The 10,178-nt window shown below is 56.6% G+C and overlaps 1 pseudogene; it reads left to right on the top strand.

The window, feature by feature from the left end:
• Positions 1–2,276: 2,276 nt before the first annotated feature.
• LOC106736103 (40S ribosomal protein S24 pseudogene) lies at positions 2,277–2,714 on the top strand (annotated as a pseudogene).
• The last annotated feature ends 7,464 nt before the right edge of the window (positions 2,715–10,178 follow it).

Below are 10,178 nucleotides of genomic sequence, written 5' to 3'. Positions count from 1 at the left end.
CCCCCGAAGCGGCTGCTCCTTTTCTCCCTGCTCTCTAGGCCTTCTCCTTCCCAGCCGGCCTCGTTCTCTCTCAGTGCTGCGTTTCACTGTCAGCTCTGAGGCTCCAGAACACCACCGAGCTTTCGCCCGCTCAGCAGATAACATGGCACGCGCTGTCCTCCCTGCCTGCGGTTGTGGCTCACAGTTGCCCACGCTTTCTCGCTGCCTGGCGCCACGCCCACGCCTGCGCACCTCCTCGTGGGAGCCTCCGAGCTCCACGTGGAAGCTGGTTACCTCCCCATCTATGTGGGAGGAAGAGCAGTTTTAGCCAGGTGTTCAGAGGACAGGCTGGGACTAGAACCCCAGGTGTCTGACTCCAGGGCTCCCAGTAGCCACTGCCCTGCCCTGGCTCGAGCGTGTCACCTGCCTGGCCCATCTGAACCTGTGGCATTTAACCCATTCTTCCCACGAGGCCGTTGCACTTGGAATGCAGCTGCATCAGCCCTGCCCTTCAGGGTCGCCGGGTCATCCCAGCACGGATGGACAGCACCACCAGTCGCCTCGTGCAGTCTGGGGGACGGGGTGACTGAGATACTAGGAATCCACGGGGTGCTCAGGGCCTGTAGCTTTTGCACCTCGCTGATCCTGCTCCAGCTGTCCCCCTGAGGCTTTGGCGCCGTAGTGCGCTGCTCACTGGTGAGAAGCCGGCTTCCGACGGGGCTTCCTAGCTAAATGGTGCAGGGGGGAGCAAGCTGTCAGCCTCTGTTCCAACGTAGATGCTCGGACGCCGGAGAACTCGGGTTTTCCTAGAGCTCTCCTTGAAACTAACTTCCTGGCTCCTTATACAGCAAGGTATGACGATTTCGGACCCCTGGGCACCGATGCCCTAAGGGACAGCCGCTCTCCCTCAGTCCGTTGGGACAGCATCAAGTGCCTGGCCGAGGCAGCAGGGAGGGGTAGGAGGCCGAGGGGGGCTCTGGACAGCCCGCCCGGTGTGGCTGCGGGGCCCTACCACATCACTTCCAGCTGGTGAGTTTAAGAAGGAGCAGTAAAACAGGGTGGGATTCCCCTGCTGCTGACTCGTGCCTTGCGGGGTGGGAGCCTCTTTCTGCTCCCCCGCTGACCTGACCCTGACCGCGGTTGTGCACAGGCTGCAAATCGGTGCAGGAGGCACGGGACTAGGGTGCAGGAGCCTCGCTGCTGGGAGCCCTCTAACGAGAAGATGGCACTTTCCGGCTCTGAGCCCTCCAACCCTCACGCTGCCCTTCCCCTGTCGTGGGAACACGGAGCATGAGCCAGCCCGCGCCTTGGAGCAAGGCTGGGCTGGTGGGAGCGCCCCTGCTCCCCGGGGCTTACGAGCACTGAGCTGCTTGTCTGCTTTGGGTGTGTGGCAAGCTGAAAGTCCGCAGCAGATTTAGAGGAGTTTTTAGGGAAACACGAATATGGACCCTTACACTTTTATTCATAGACTTGATTTTTCAGAGAAGCTTTAGATTCGCAGCAAAACTGGTCAGAAGATGCAGAGAGCGTCCACGCGCCCCACTCCCTGTCATCGCCACTGGCTCAGAGGCCACCTGTCCCCAGCACACCATCCTGTCCTGTGACATAGCCCACGGTTTACTTCGGGTTCTCTCAGTGGTGACAGCCTGTGGGCTGAGGCAGACGCCAAGTGAGGCCTGTCCACCCACCCTAACGTCGTCTGCTCTGCCTGGTCAGCTTCGCCGCCCTGACCCTGGCAAGCGCTGGTCTCCCCACCTCCGTAGTGTTGTCTTTTGCAGGGTGCTCTGCGGGTGCCACGCCCACTCAGCACGCTGCACGTAAGCCTGGAAGCTCATTTTCGGTGTGACTCACATCCCACGGTCCGGATGGACCAGTTACCCACTCCTGCCCAGGGTCGCTTAGCTGCCCCCGTTTGGCACGTAAGAACACAGCTGCCAGGAACATCCAGGGCAGCCCCTGAAGGGACGCAAGTTCCCACTCATTTGGATAAATACCAGTGAGCAGGGTTACTGAACCAAGAACACGCACAGAATTTGCCAGAGCGTGGATACTTACCAGAAAGAGCCAGAGAGCCAGAGAGACGGTGGGCATGGCCACGCCCAAATCCCATCCCCTCCACTTCTCCATCCCACTGCGATTTGGAGCATGGACATGCGGTTTTCAGATCACCAGGGCTGGGATTCCAACTGCGTGGTCAGCCATGTGGGACCTGCTCCCTCAGCCACTAGGCCACGAAGCCCAGAAGAACGCACGCTTAGCTCTTTTCGTCCCTGGCTGCTTGAGGATACACCGCCATCATGGATGACACAGTAACTATCCGGACCAGGAAGTTCATGACCAACTGATTACTTCAGAGGAAACAAATGGTCATTGATGGCCTTCACCCCAGGAAGGCAACAGTACCTAAGACAGAAATTCGGGGAGAACTAGCACCGATGTACAAGACCACACCGGATGGCATCTTTGGGTTTGGGTTCAGAACCCATTTTGGTGGTGGCAAGACAACTGACTTTGGCGTGATTTATGATTCTTTGGATGATGCGAAGAAAAATGAACCCAAACATAGACTTGCAAGACATGGCCTCTATGAGAAGAAGAAGACATCAAGAAAACAGCGAAAGGAACGCGAGAACAGAATGAAGAAAGTCAGGGGGACTGCAAAGGCCGGTGTTGGTGCTGGCAGAAAGCGAGCTGGGGATGGGAGAACAGCCGAAGGAGGAGAGATTCTGCAGTGACTATCTGCGGTGATTGTGCGGACTGTTCATGAGAGGACTAATCAACTAAAAAACTAAAAAAAAGAATGCACTCTTAGTACATCGTGTGAAGGAAAGCATGCTACTAAATAAAGCAACTTTCACTTACTTCTTTTACCTTTTAAAAAGTGGCGACTAGAAAATTTCAACTGGCGTCTGTGGCTTATGTTAATCACACTGACAGCCCGGGACTGGCAAGCCCAGGAAGCCTCGGAAGGACACGGTCTCAGCACCTGGAGCAGGCAGTCACGGTGCCGTCCCAGCAGTGCCCCTGCCCCCAAACAAAAGTAAACAAAACCCTGCAAGCCCCTTACCGAAGATTCTAGAACTATGTGCACATTCTGGAGACTGGGAGAATCTCGCAAAGGTCCAAGATTTCCTCAACTGGTAGGTTGGGACTTGAAGAGAAATGAGATAAACGAGGACAAGTTCCTGATGAGCCACGCACCTGCGAGCTTGCGGATGCAGAGCGACACTGAGCACGCCAGCCCCAGAGGAGTGAGGCTGCCCCACACACCAGGCTTCGTGCTGCTCCACGTGGGGGCCCTGTGTGCGCACAGTGTGACTCGGCCCAGCCCACTGCTCTGAGGGCAGCGCGGCCAAGGACCAGCCATGTCCCCAGAGTAGGCAGAGGCAGCGCTGTCGGCCGTCCCTGAGCGGTCAGCAGTCCCTGAGCGGTCAGCTGTCCCCAAGTGGTCAGCCGTCTCTGAGTGGTCAGCCGTCCTTGAGTGATCTTCTGTCCCTGAGTGATCCTCTGTCCCTGAGCGGTCAGCCGTCCCTGAGTGGTCAGCCATCTCTGAGTGGTCAGCCATCCCCGAGCGGTCAGCCATCCCTGAGTGATCAGCCATTCCTGAGTGATCTTCTGTCCTTGTGTGATCCTCTGTCCCTGAGCGGTCAGCTGTCCCCGAGTGGTCAGCCATCCCTGAGTGGTCAGCCATCCCTGAGTGGTCAGCCATCTCTGATTGGTCAGCCATTCCTGAGTGATCAGCCATCCCCGAGCGGTCAGCCATCCCTGAGTGGTCACCCATCCCTGAGTGATCAGCCATCCCTGAGTGATCAGCCATCCCTGAGTGATCAGCCATCCCCGAGCGGTCAGCCATCCCTGAGTGATCAGCCATCTCTGAGTGATCAGCCATCCCTGAGTGGTCAGCCATTCCTGAGTTATCTTCTGTCCCTGAGTGGTCAGCCATCCCTGAGTGATCAGCCATCCCTGAGTGATCAGCCATTCCTGAGTGATCCTCTGTCCCTGAGTGGTCAACCATCCCCGAGTGATCAGCCGTCCCTGAGTGATCCTCTGTCCCTGAGCGGTCAGCCATCCCCAAGGGGTCAGCCGTCCCCTAGTGGTCAGCCGTCCCAGAGCAGTCAGCCGTCCCTGAGTGACTGCAGTGGGGAGCTGAGGAAGCTGCCATTCTGGTGCTCTGGACCAGTCCAGGGCCAGCATGCAAAGAGGTGGAGACCCAGGAGCCACGAGGGCAGAGTTGGTGCCGGCACGTTCGCAGAACAGCTGCTGGCTACAGCTGGTGGTCACTGCGTGGCTCGCCCGCACACCGCAGGGCCTAGTAGCATTCTCTCTGAGCTCACCGCAGTCCCTGTCCCCAGCGAGTCCCCATGCTCTCAGCAGGGCATCTATGCCAGGGTGGCATGAGGTGGTCAAGCATAGGCATGCAAACACAGCGGGTGCCGAAAGGGCTGCGACACCGGTGCTGGGGCCTGTGGACACTGATGAGGCCCTCTGTCCAGGCAGATGCTGCACGTCGTGGTGACGCAGGCGACAGGAGCTGAGAAGCAGCTGCGCTCTGTGCATGGCTGACCCACATGGTGGCTGCCAGTGGGGACTCAGCGATGCCCTGGGGTTCTGAGACGCAGCCCGACCTCCCACACGTGGGCTGTCCACCCCTTGTGGCTTCATGCTCAAGGATGCCAGAGTAAGAACTACGCCGTTGATAACTTACAAGGCATAGAACGGACAGCTCGGTGCCGACGCAGAGCTGGGGCTCGAGGGGAAGCCGGCCTGTGTGGCCACTGTGGTGCCCTGCAGCCCCTCCCTGCTGCAGGCCGTGGGCTCACACATGTGTCTGACCCCTCTGTACCTGCAGTCAGAGTGAGGCTGAACGCAAAGAGCCTCCAGGAAGAGAAACGCTCCAGAGAGCTCGGCCTGGCCTCCCGCTAAAGGGTCTGTGGTGTCTGTGTCAGCAGAGGCCAGCGCGGCAGGGGAGTGTGGGCAAGCCAGGTGGGCTCAGCCTCGCACGCCTCTACGTGTGCCTTGTGGGGCCTGGGAAGACCTGCGGGGTTCTGACACAGCAGATTGGGCAGGTCTGGGGATCCTCCCAGCGGTTTCAGCAGGCTGTGGACTCGAATCAGTCGGAGTGGCGCCTGGGTACACAGGCGACGTGAGGAAAGCGGTCAGCTGGGTCCACAGCGAGCTGCAGCTGCCGTTCACAGGCCGTCCCAGGTGCATGTGTGACACCAACTGCTTGACTTCTGGCATCTCATCTGATTGTCACGGTGACACTTGCCCATCACACAGAAGGGGACAGAGGCTCAGAGACATGGTGAAGCATGCTGAGCCAAGCAGCGCAGCAGCAGGAGCTGCGGCTGAGTGCAATACCGGGTCAGTGAGGCTGTTCCTTCACACTGTGCTGGACCATGAGCGGCTGATATTCTCAGGGATGGAGACGGGGACATTGCCTCCACACGGTTCTCAAGGTTACAGCCCTGCCCTGAGGAGCGCCTTCATGCAGCCCTGGCTCCAGGAGGCTGGGACCCAGCCTACCCAACCCCGCAGCAGCGGGTCGGTCTGTGCGCTCGGTCCCGTGCGCCATGCCCACTCATGCCAACGAGAGAGCTGCCTACTATGCTGTGGCTTCTCGGGCCACTGTGACAGGCCCTCAAGACAGGTCCTCGAGTTAACGACACTCAGGCAAGCCACGTAAACTGTCACACACCAGGAGGCTTCAGGAGGGAGAGCCCATCAACCTGCTGGGCAGATAACCCAACTACGTGAGGGTAATTCGCACCTGCAGCCACAATCGCAAATCTGGGAGAGTACAGAATGAAAACGAAACTGCTCACAGCTGCCCTGACACCCCACAGATTCCTCGCTCCTGTGCCGACGGCTGACCACTGACGGCAGCCTCATGTGTTCTCTTCAGGAGAAAAAGGGAAAAGGCGGGACCTGCATATGTATTCTTTTACCCACCTACCTATCCACCATCTACCCGTTCACTCCTTCATCCATCTCTCCTCTCGTTCACTTATCCATCCATTTGTGTCTCTCTTCAATGGTCATCCATCATCCAGACATCCATCCATCCCCCATCCACCCATTTATCTATCCATCCAGTCAGCCACCAACCTGCCCCACACCCATTCATTCCTCCATCTCTTCATGCACCCACATGTTCACCCATCCATCTCTACACCCACCTACCCACCTGTCCATCCACCTACTGCCTCAGTCATCTGTCCACCCACTCATTCACCCAACCACCCTTCCATCCACACGTCTACCTAGTATCTATCCACCCCATCCACCATCTATCCCTGCATCCATCATCCATCCACCCACCTATCCTTCCATCATCCACTCACCCATCTACCTAATCATCTGTCCATCCTCTATCCACTATACCTCTATCCATCCATCATCCACCCATCCCTCTATCCTTCCATCTACCTAATCATCTGTCCATCCCCTATCTACCATCTATCCTTCCTTCCATCATCCACTCACCCATCTACCTAATCATCTCTCCATCCTCTATCCACTATCTATACCTCTATCCATCCATCATCCACCCACCCCTCTATCCTTCCATCTACCTGATCATCTGTCCATCCCCTATCTACCATCTATCCTTCCTTCCATCATCCACTCACCCATCTACCTAATCATCTGTCCAGCCTGTATCCACTATCTATACCTCTATCCATCCATCATCCATCCACCCCTCTATCCACCCATCTACCTAATCATCTGTCCAGCCTGTATCCACTATCTATACCTCTATCCATCCATCATCCATCCACCCCTCTATCCACCCATCTACCTAATCATCAGTCCATCCCCTATATACTATTTATCCATCGTCCATCCATGGCAGGTTTAATTTTAGTGAATAATCAGGAAGCAGTGAGGGCTTCAGCAATGGTGCAAAGGTAGACAATGGGGTTGATCTTACATGGGCCTGTCTCTCTCCTGCATGTTCTTGAACTCCAAACCCATCAACAAAACAATGTTCCTGTAGGCTACACCCACAGAGACTCTCCCAGCTCTCCTCCCTCATTATGTTTAAAGAGTTAAGAGGACATCAGCAGGGACTAGGATTATCCCTTAAAGAATTTTTAGCCTAAAGATATCTTTATGAGAAACTATCTGGAGGACTTTGAGTTGGAACCTATATTTGCATGAAGTCCTCAAGGGCATGAGAAGAGGCTGCTTCCTTGATAGTAGAAGCTTTTGTTTGTTTGTTTGAACTTTCTTTCTTCTTATTTTATACATTCAGTTGCTTTATGCATTTAGCTTGTATAGAGAACTTACTCAACATGAAATATAGCTCAGACCAGTCCAGTCGCGAATACTGTACATGTCATCATCAACAGGTAATAAAACATGTGTGTCCCACACGTCTTACTTCTCTACTTTTCTCCCTATTTACTTGCTCTTCCCTTCTCCCGCCCGCCTTCCACACTGACTCCAGTGTCCATAACTATTTTCACTGTTCCCCGCTTGGCCCAGGCTGGACCCAGCACATGGTCTCCCAGGGACTTTTCCGGGGTCGTGTACAATTATTTCCCGCAGGACAATCAGACTAGCCAGGGAGCTGTTAAAATCACAGCTGTCGTCGTCGAAGCCGGGCCGAAATAAAACGTCCTCCTCTTAGTTACACACAACGGCTGCTGCAGATAGGGGCTGCCTGGTCGGCACGGTGGCGATTTAGAAGACCCGAACTGAGGTCCGCGTGCAATAGAAACAGAGATCTCACTTCACTTCTTATAAAACTGCTTTAAAGCAAATGAAAGCAAAGCTTGAAAGTCAGTCCTGTTTGCTGTCTTTGGGCCGTTTTCACTGTATGAATAAAGGAAGGGGGTAAATTAAAGGTACCCCGAGTACTACTCAGAAGAGGTTAAAGTATGTTCTAATGGGCAGATTAATGCTGTGGGGAAATAACATTAAATCTTTCTGAAGCCTTGAAATTTCTCAAAAGCATTCTTGCTGCTTTCTTTCATTGCAACAAATGCAATCATCTGGCTAGATAATCTGGCATCTTAAATAACTTTGCACTTAAGCCCTGTCAATTTGATCTTCCAAGGTTAATTGATTATTTCAACAAGCATTCTTGCCAGAGAAGGTCTGAGTGCTCACATCTTCTCATTAATTCATGCTGTTTGGTGAAAAATAAGAAGGGGCTGCTCGATTTAACTCTTCCACTGCCCAGGTCTGCGAGTCCGGCCGCTGCAGCCCCTTGTGCAGAGCATGGTGCCCACCCAGTGCCCTGGCAGGTCTGGGAGGTTCTGGAGGACTGTGGCGGGCGTGCAGATCAGGAGGGCCTCTCCCACGCGCCCCAGGCCTGCCGGGGACGCTGTTTGCCCAGCACACCACGCAGGGGGACAAAGCCGGGCCAGGCTTTCTGGAAAGCTGAGCCCGCCATCGGCAATCATGCAGTTGTCACTGGCACTGTTCTCTTCAGAGGCTTGGCCAGGACGAGGGGCCCCAGCCCCTCTGGTGAACAGCAGAGCCTGGTCATGAGTTGGGTTCTGTTTGTTAATAGGCGTTCAGATTGTGCAGACATCAACACATTTTCTAAAAACAAGCCCCGGGCCATCCTGGCATGCAGAACACTGTGGAGCCCTTGTGGCAGTGCCGCTCAGCCTGCACACCCGGCAGCCCAGCAGGCGGCGTGCTCACTGCCGCCACCCCACGGGTGCAGCACACCATTCAGGGGACGAAGCCCGGCTGCACTCCCCTTCTTCCTGCCAGGCTTCACAAGCAAACACTCTCCCCTTTGCTAACTGTCAGGGGCTGCCTGCTTGGCCGTGTGCCCCCGCCTTCCAACCCATGAGCAGGTAACACCAAGCGCCTCATCTGGGTGGTGGCTCCCACTGCCCGCACTCCTTGGCACAGCCTGGGTGCTGGGGGCAGCAGAGAGATGGCAAGGGGGGTCCCCATCCCCTGCTCCCAGGGTGGCCCTCCCCCGGGCTGGCGCTACACACTGAGTCCCGTGGGTTCCCTGCTCGCATCTCGGGAAGGGGAGCCACAGTCCGAGAGCACTGGCTGGAGGCAGCTGCCTGGGGCCACAGTGGTCTGTGCCAGGGTGGCCCGGGGGCTGCTGGCTACTGTCACCGGATGTTTCGTTCCTTGTCCTCGCCTCTTGTGAAAGGGGAAAAGACGAAATCCTCAGGAGGCACCCAGGGTCTGCAGTGCAAGTGTGTGTACATTAAACATACGTGCAGTGCCCCGTATGTGGTGAATCAGAACGGAAGGTGCCGGAAGGTTCCGAGGCCTGAGCCTCTCGGTGGCCCGCGCGGGGTGGGTGACAGGTCTTATTCGCCTCTCGGGTAATTCAGGCCCGGTCGGAATTCCCAGTGTCAGGAAATGTCAGGGCACTGCTATTAGACAAGTTTAATTAGGATCTACCCTGCTGCTCCTAACAAGCATTTAATTAACTTCTAGGCAGGATAATTAGCTTCAGAGTGCGGCTCATTTTCCTCCTCACCTTCTGTTGACGCTCGGCCTACCCGCGGCATCCCGCCTGGCTGACATTGTCATGCCGAGTGTCCCGGCCACGGAGCAGGGCTGCGGAGGGAACACAGACCTGTGACAAGAACGGAATAATGGTGTCGGGGGCAGCCAGGGTCCCGGGGGCCACACGCCTCCATGACTTTAGGCAAAGAGGGACGAAGAGAAAGGCCCCAGAAATAAGGCACTGCGCCCGTGCCACCTCCCGGAGCCCCTCTGGGTGGCTCTGCCCCAGTTCCCGGCCCCTTGTCCTGACACAGGCTCAGGCTGTGCGGGCCACAGCCCACTGGAGGCACCGCCCGAGCCCAAGCCCCCGGCACCACCACCATCCTGGGCCGTGCCTGTGATGCACAGCAGGGGGCTCGTGCCTTCTACCCCCAGCGCTGACACTCCTACACACAGCGGGCCTTCCTACGAGACGCAGCGCAGACACGGGCCGGTGAGACCAGCGGCGTGGGAGTCACACAGGCCTCCCGGTACGGACGGCAGAGAGGGTGGCTGGCACCGGCTTCCACATCTGTGCGTGGGGCACAAGTTCACACGCACAGCCGTGCTCAGAGCAGCACACATCACCCGAGGGCAGAGGCAGCCCGAGCGGCCACGGTGGACGGATGGATGGAAACTGCGACCCTCCAGAGAGAGCCACAGCTCAGCCCGAGGGAGTGAGAGCGGTGGGCGTGGACACTGTCAGTGAGTCATGCCTTCCA

The sequence above is a fragment of the Tupaia chinensis genome, unplaced genomic scaffold, assembly GCF_000334495.1.
Source record: "Tupaia chinensis unplaced genomic scaffold, TupChi_1.0 Scaffold000644_1, whole genome shotgun sequence".
Classification (NCBI taxonomy): domain Eukaryota; kingdom Metazoa; phylum Chordata; class Mammalia; order Scandentia; family Tupaiidae; genus Tupaia; species Tupaia belangeri.
Note: the sequence above shows the minus strand (reverse complement) of the source record. Positions and strands in the feature narration are given on the sequence as shown.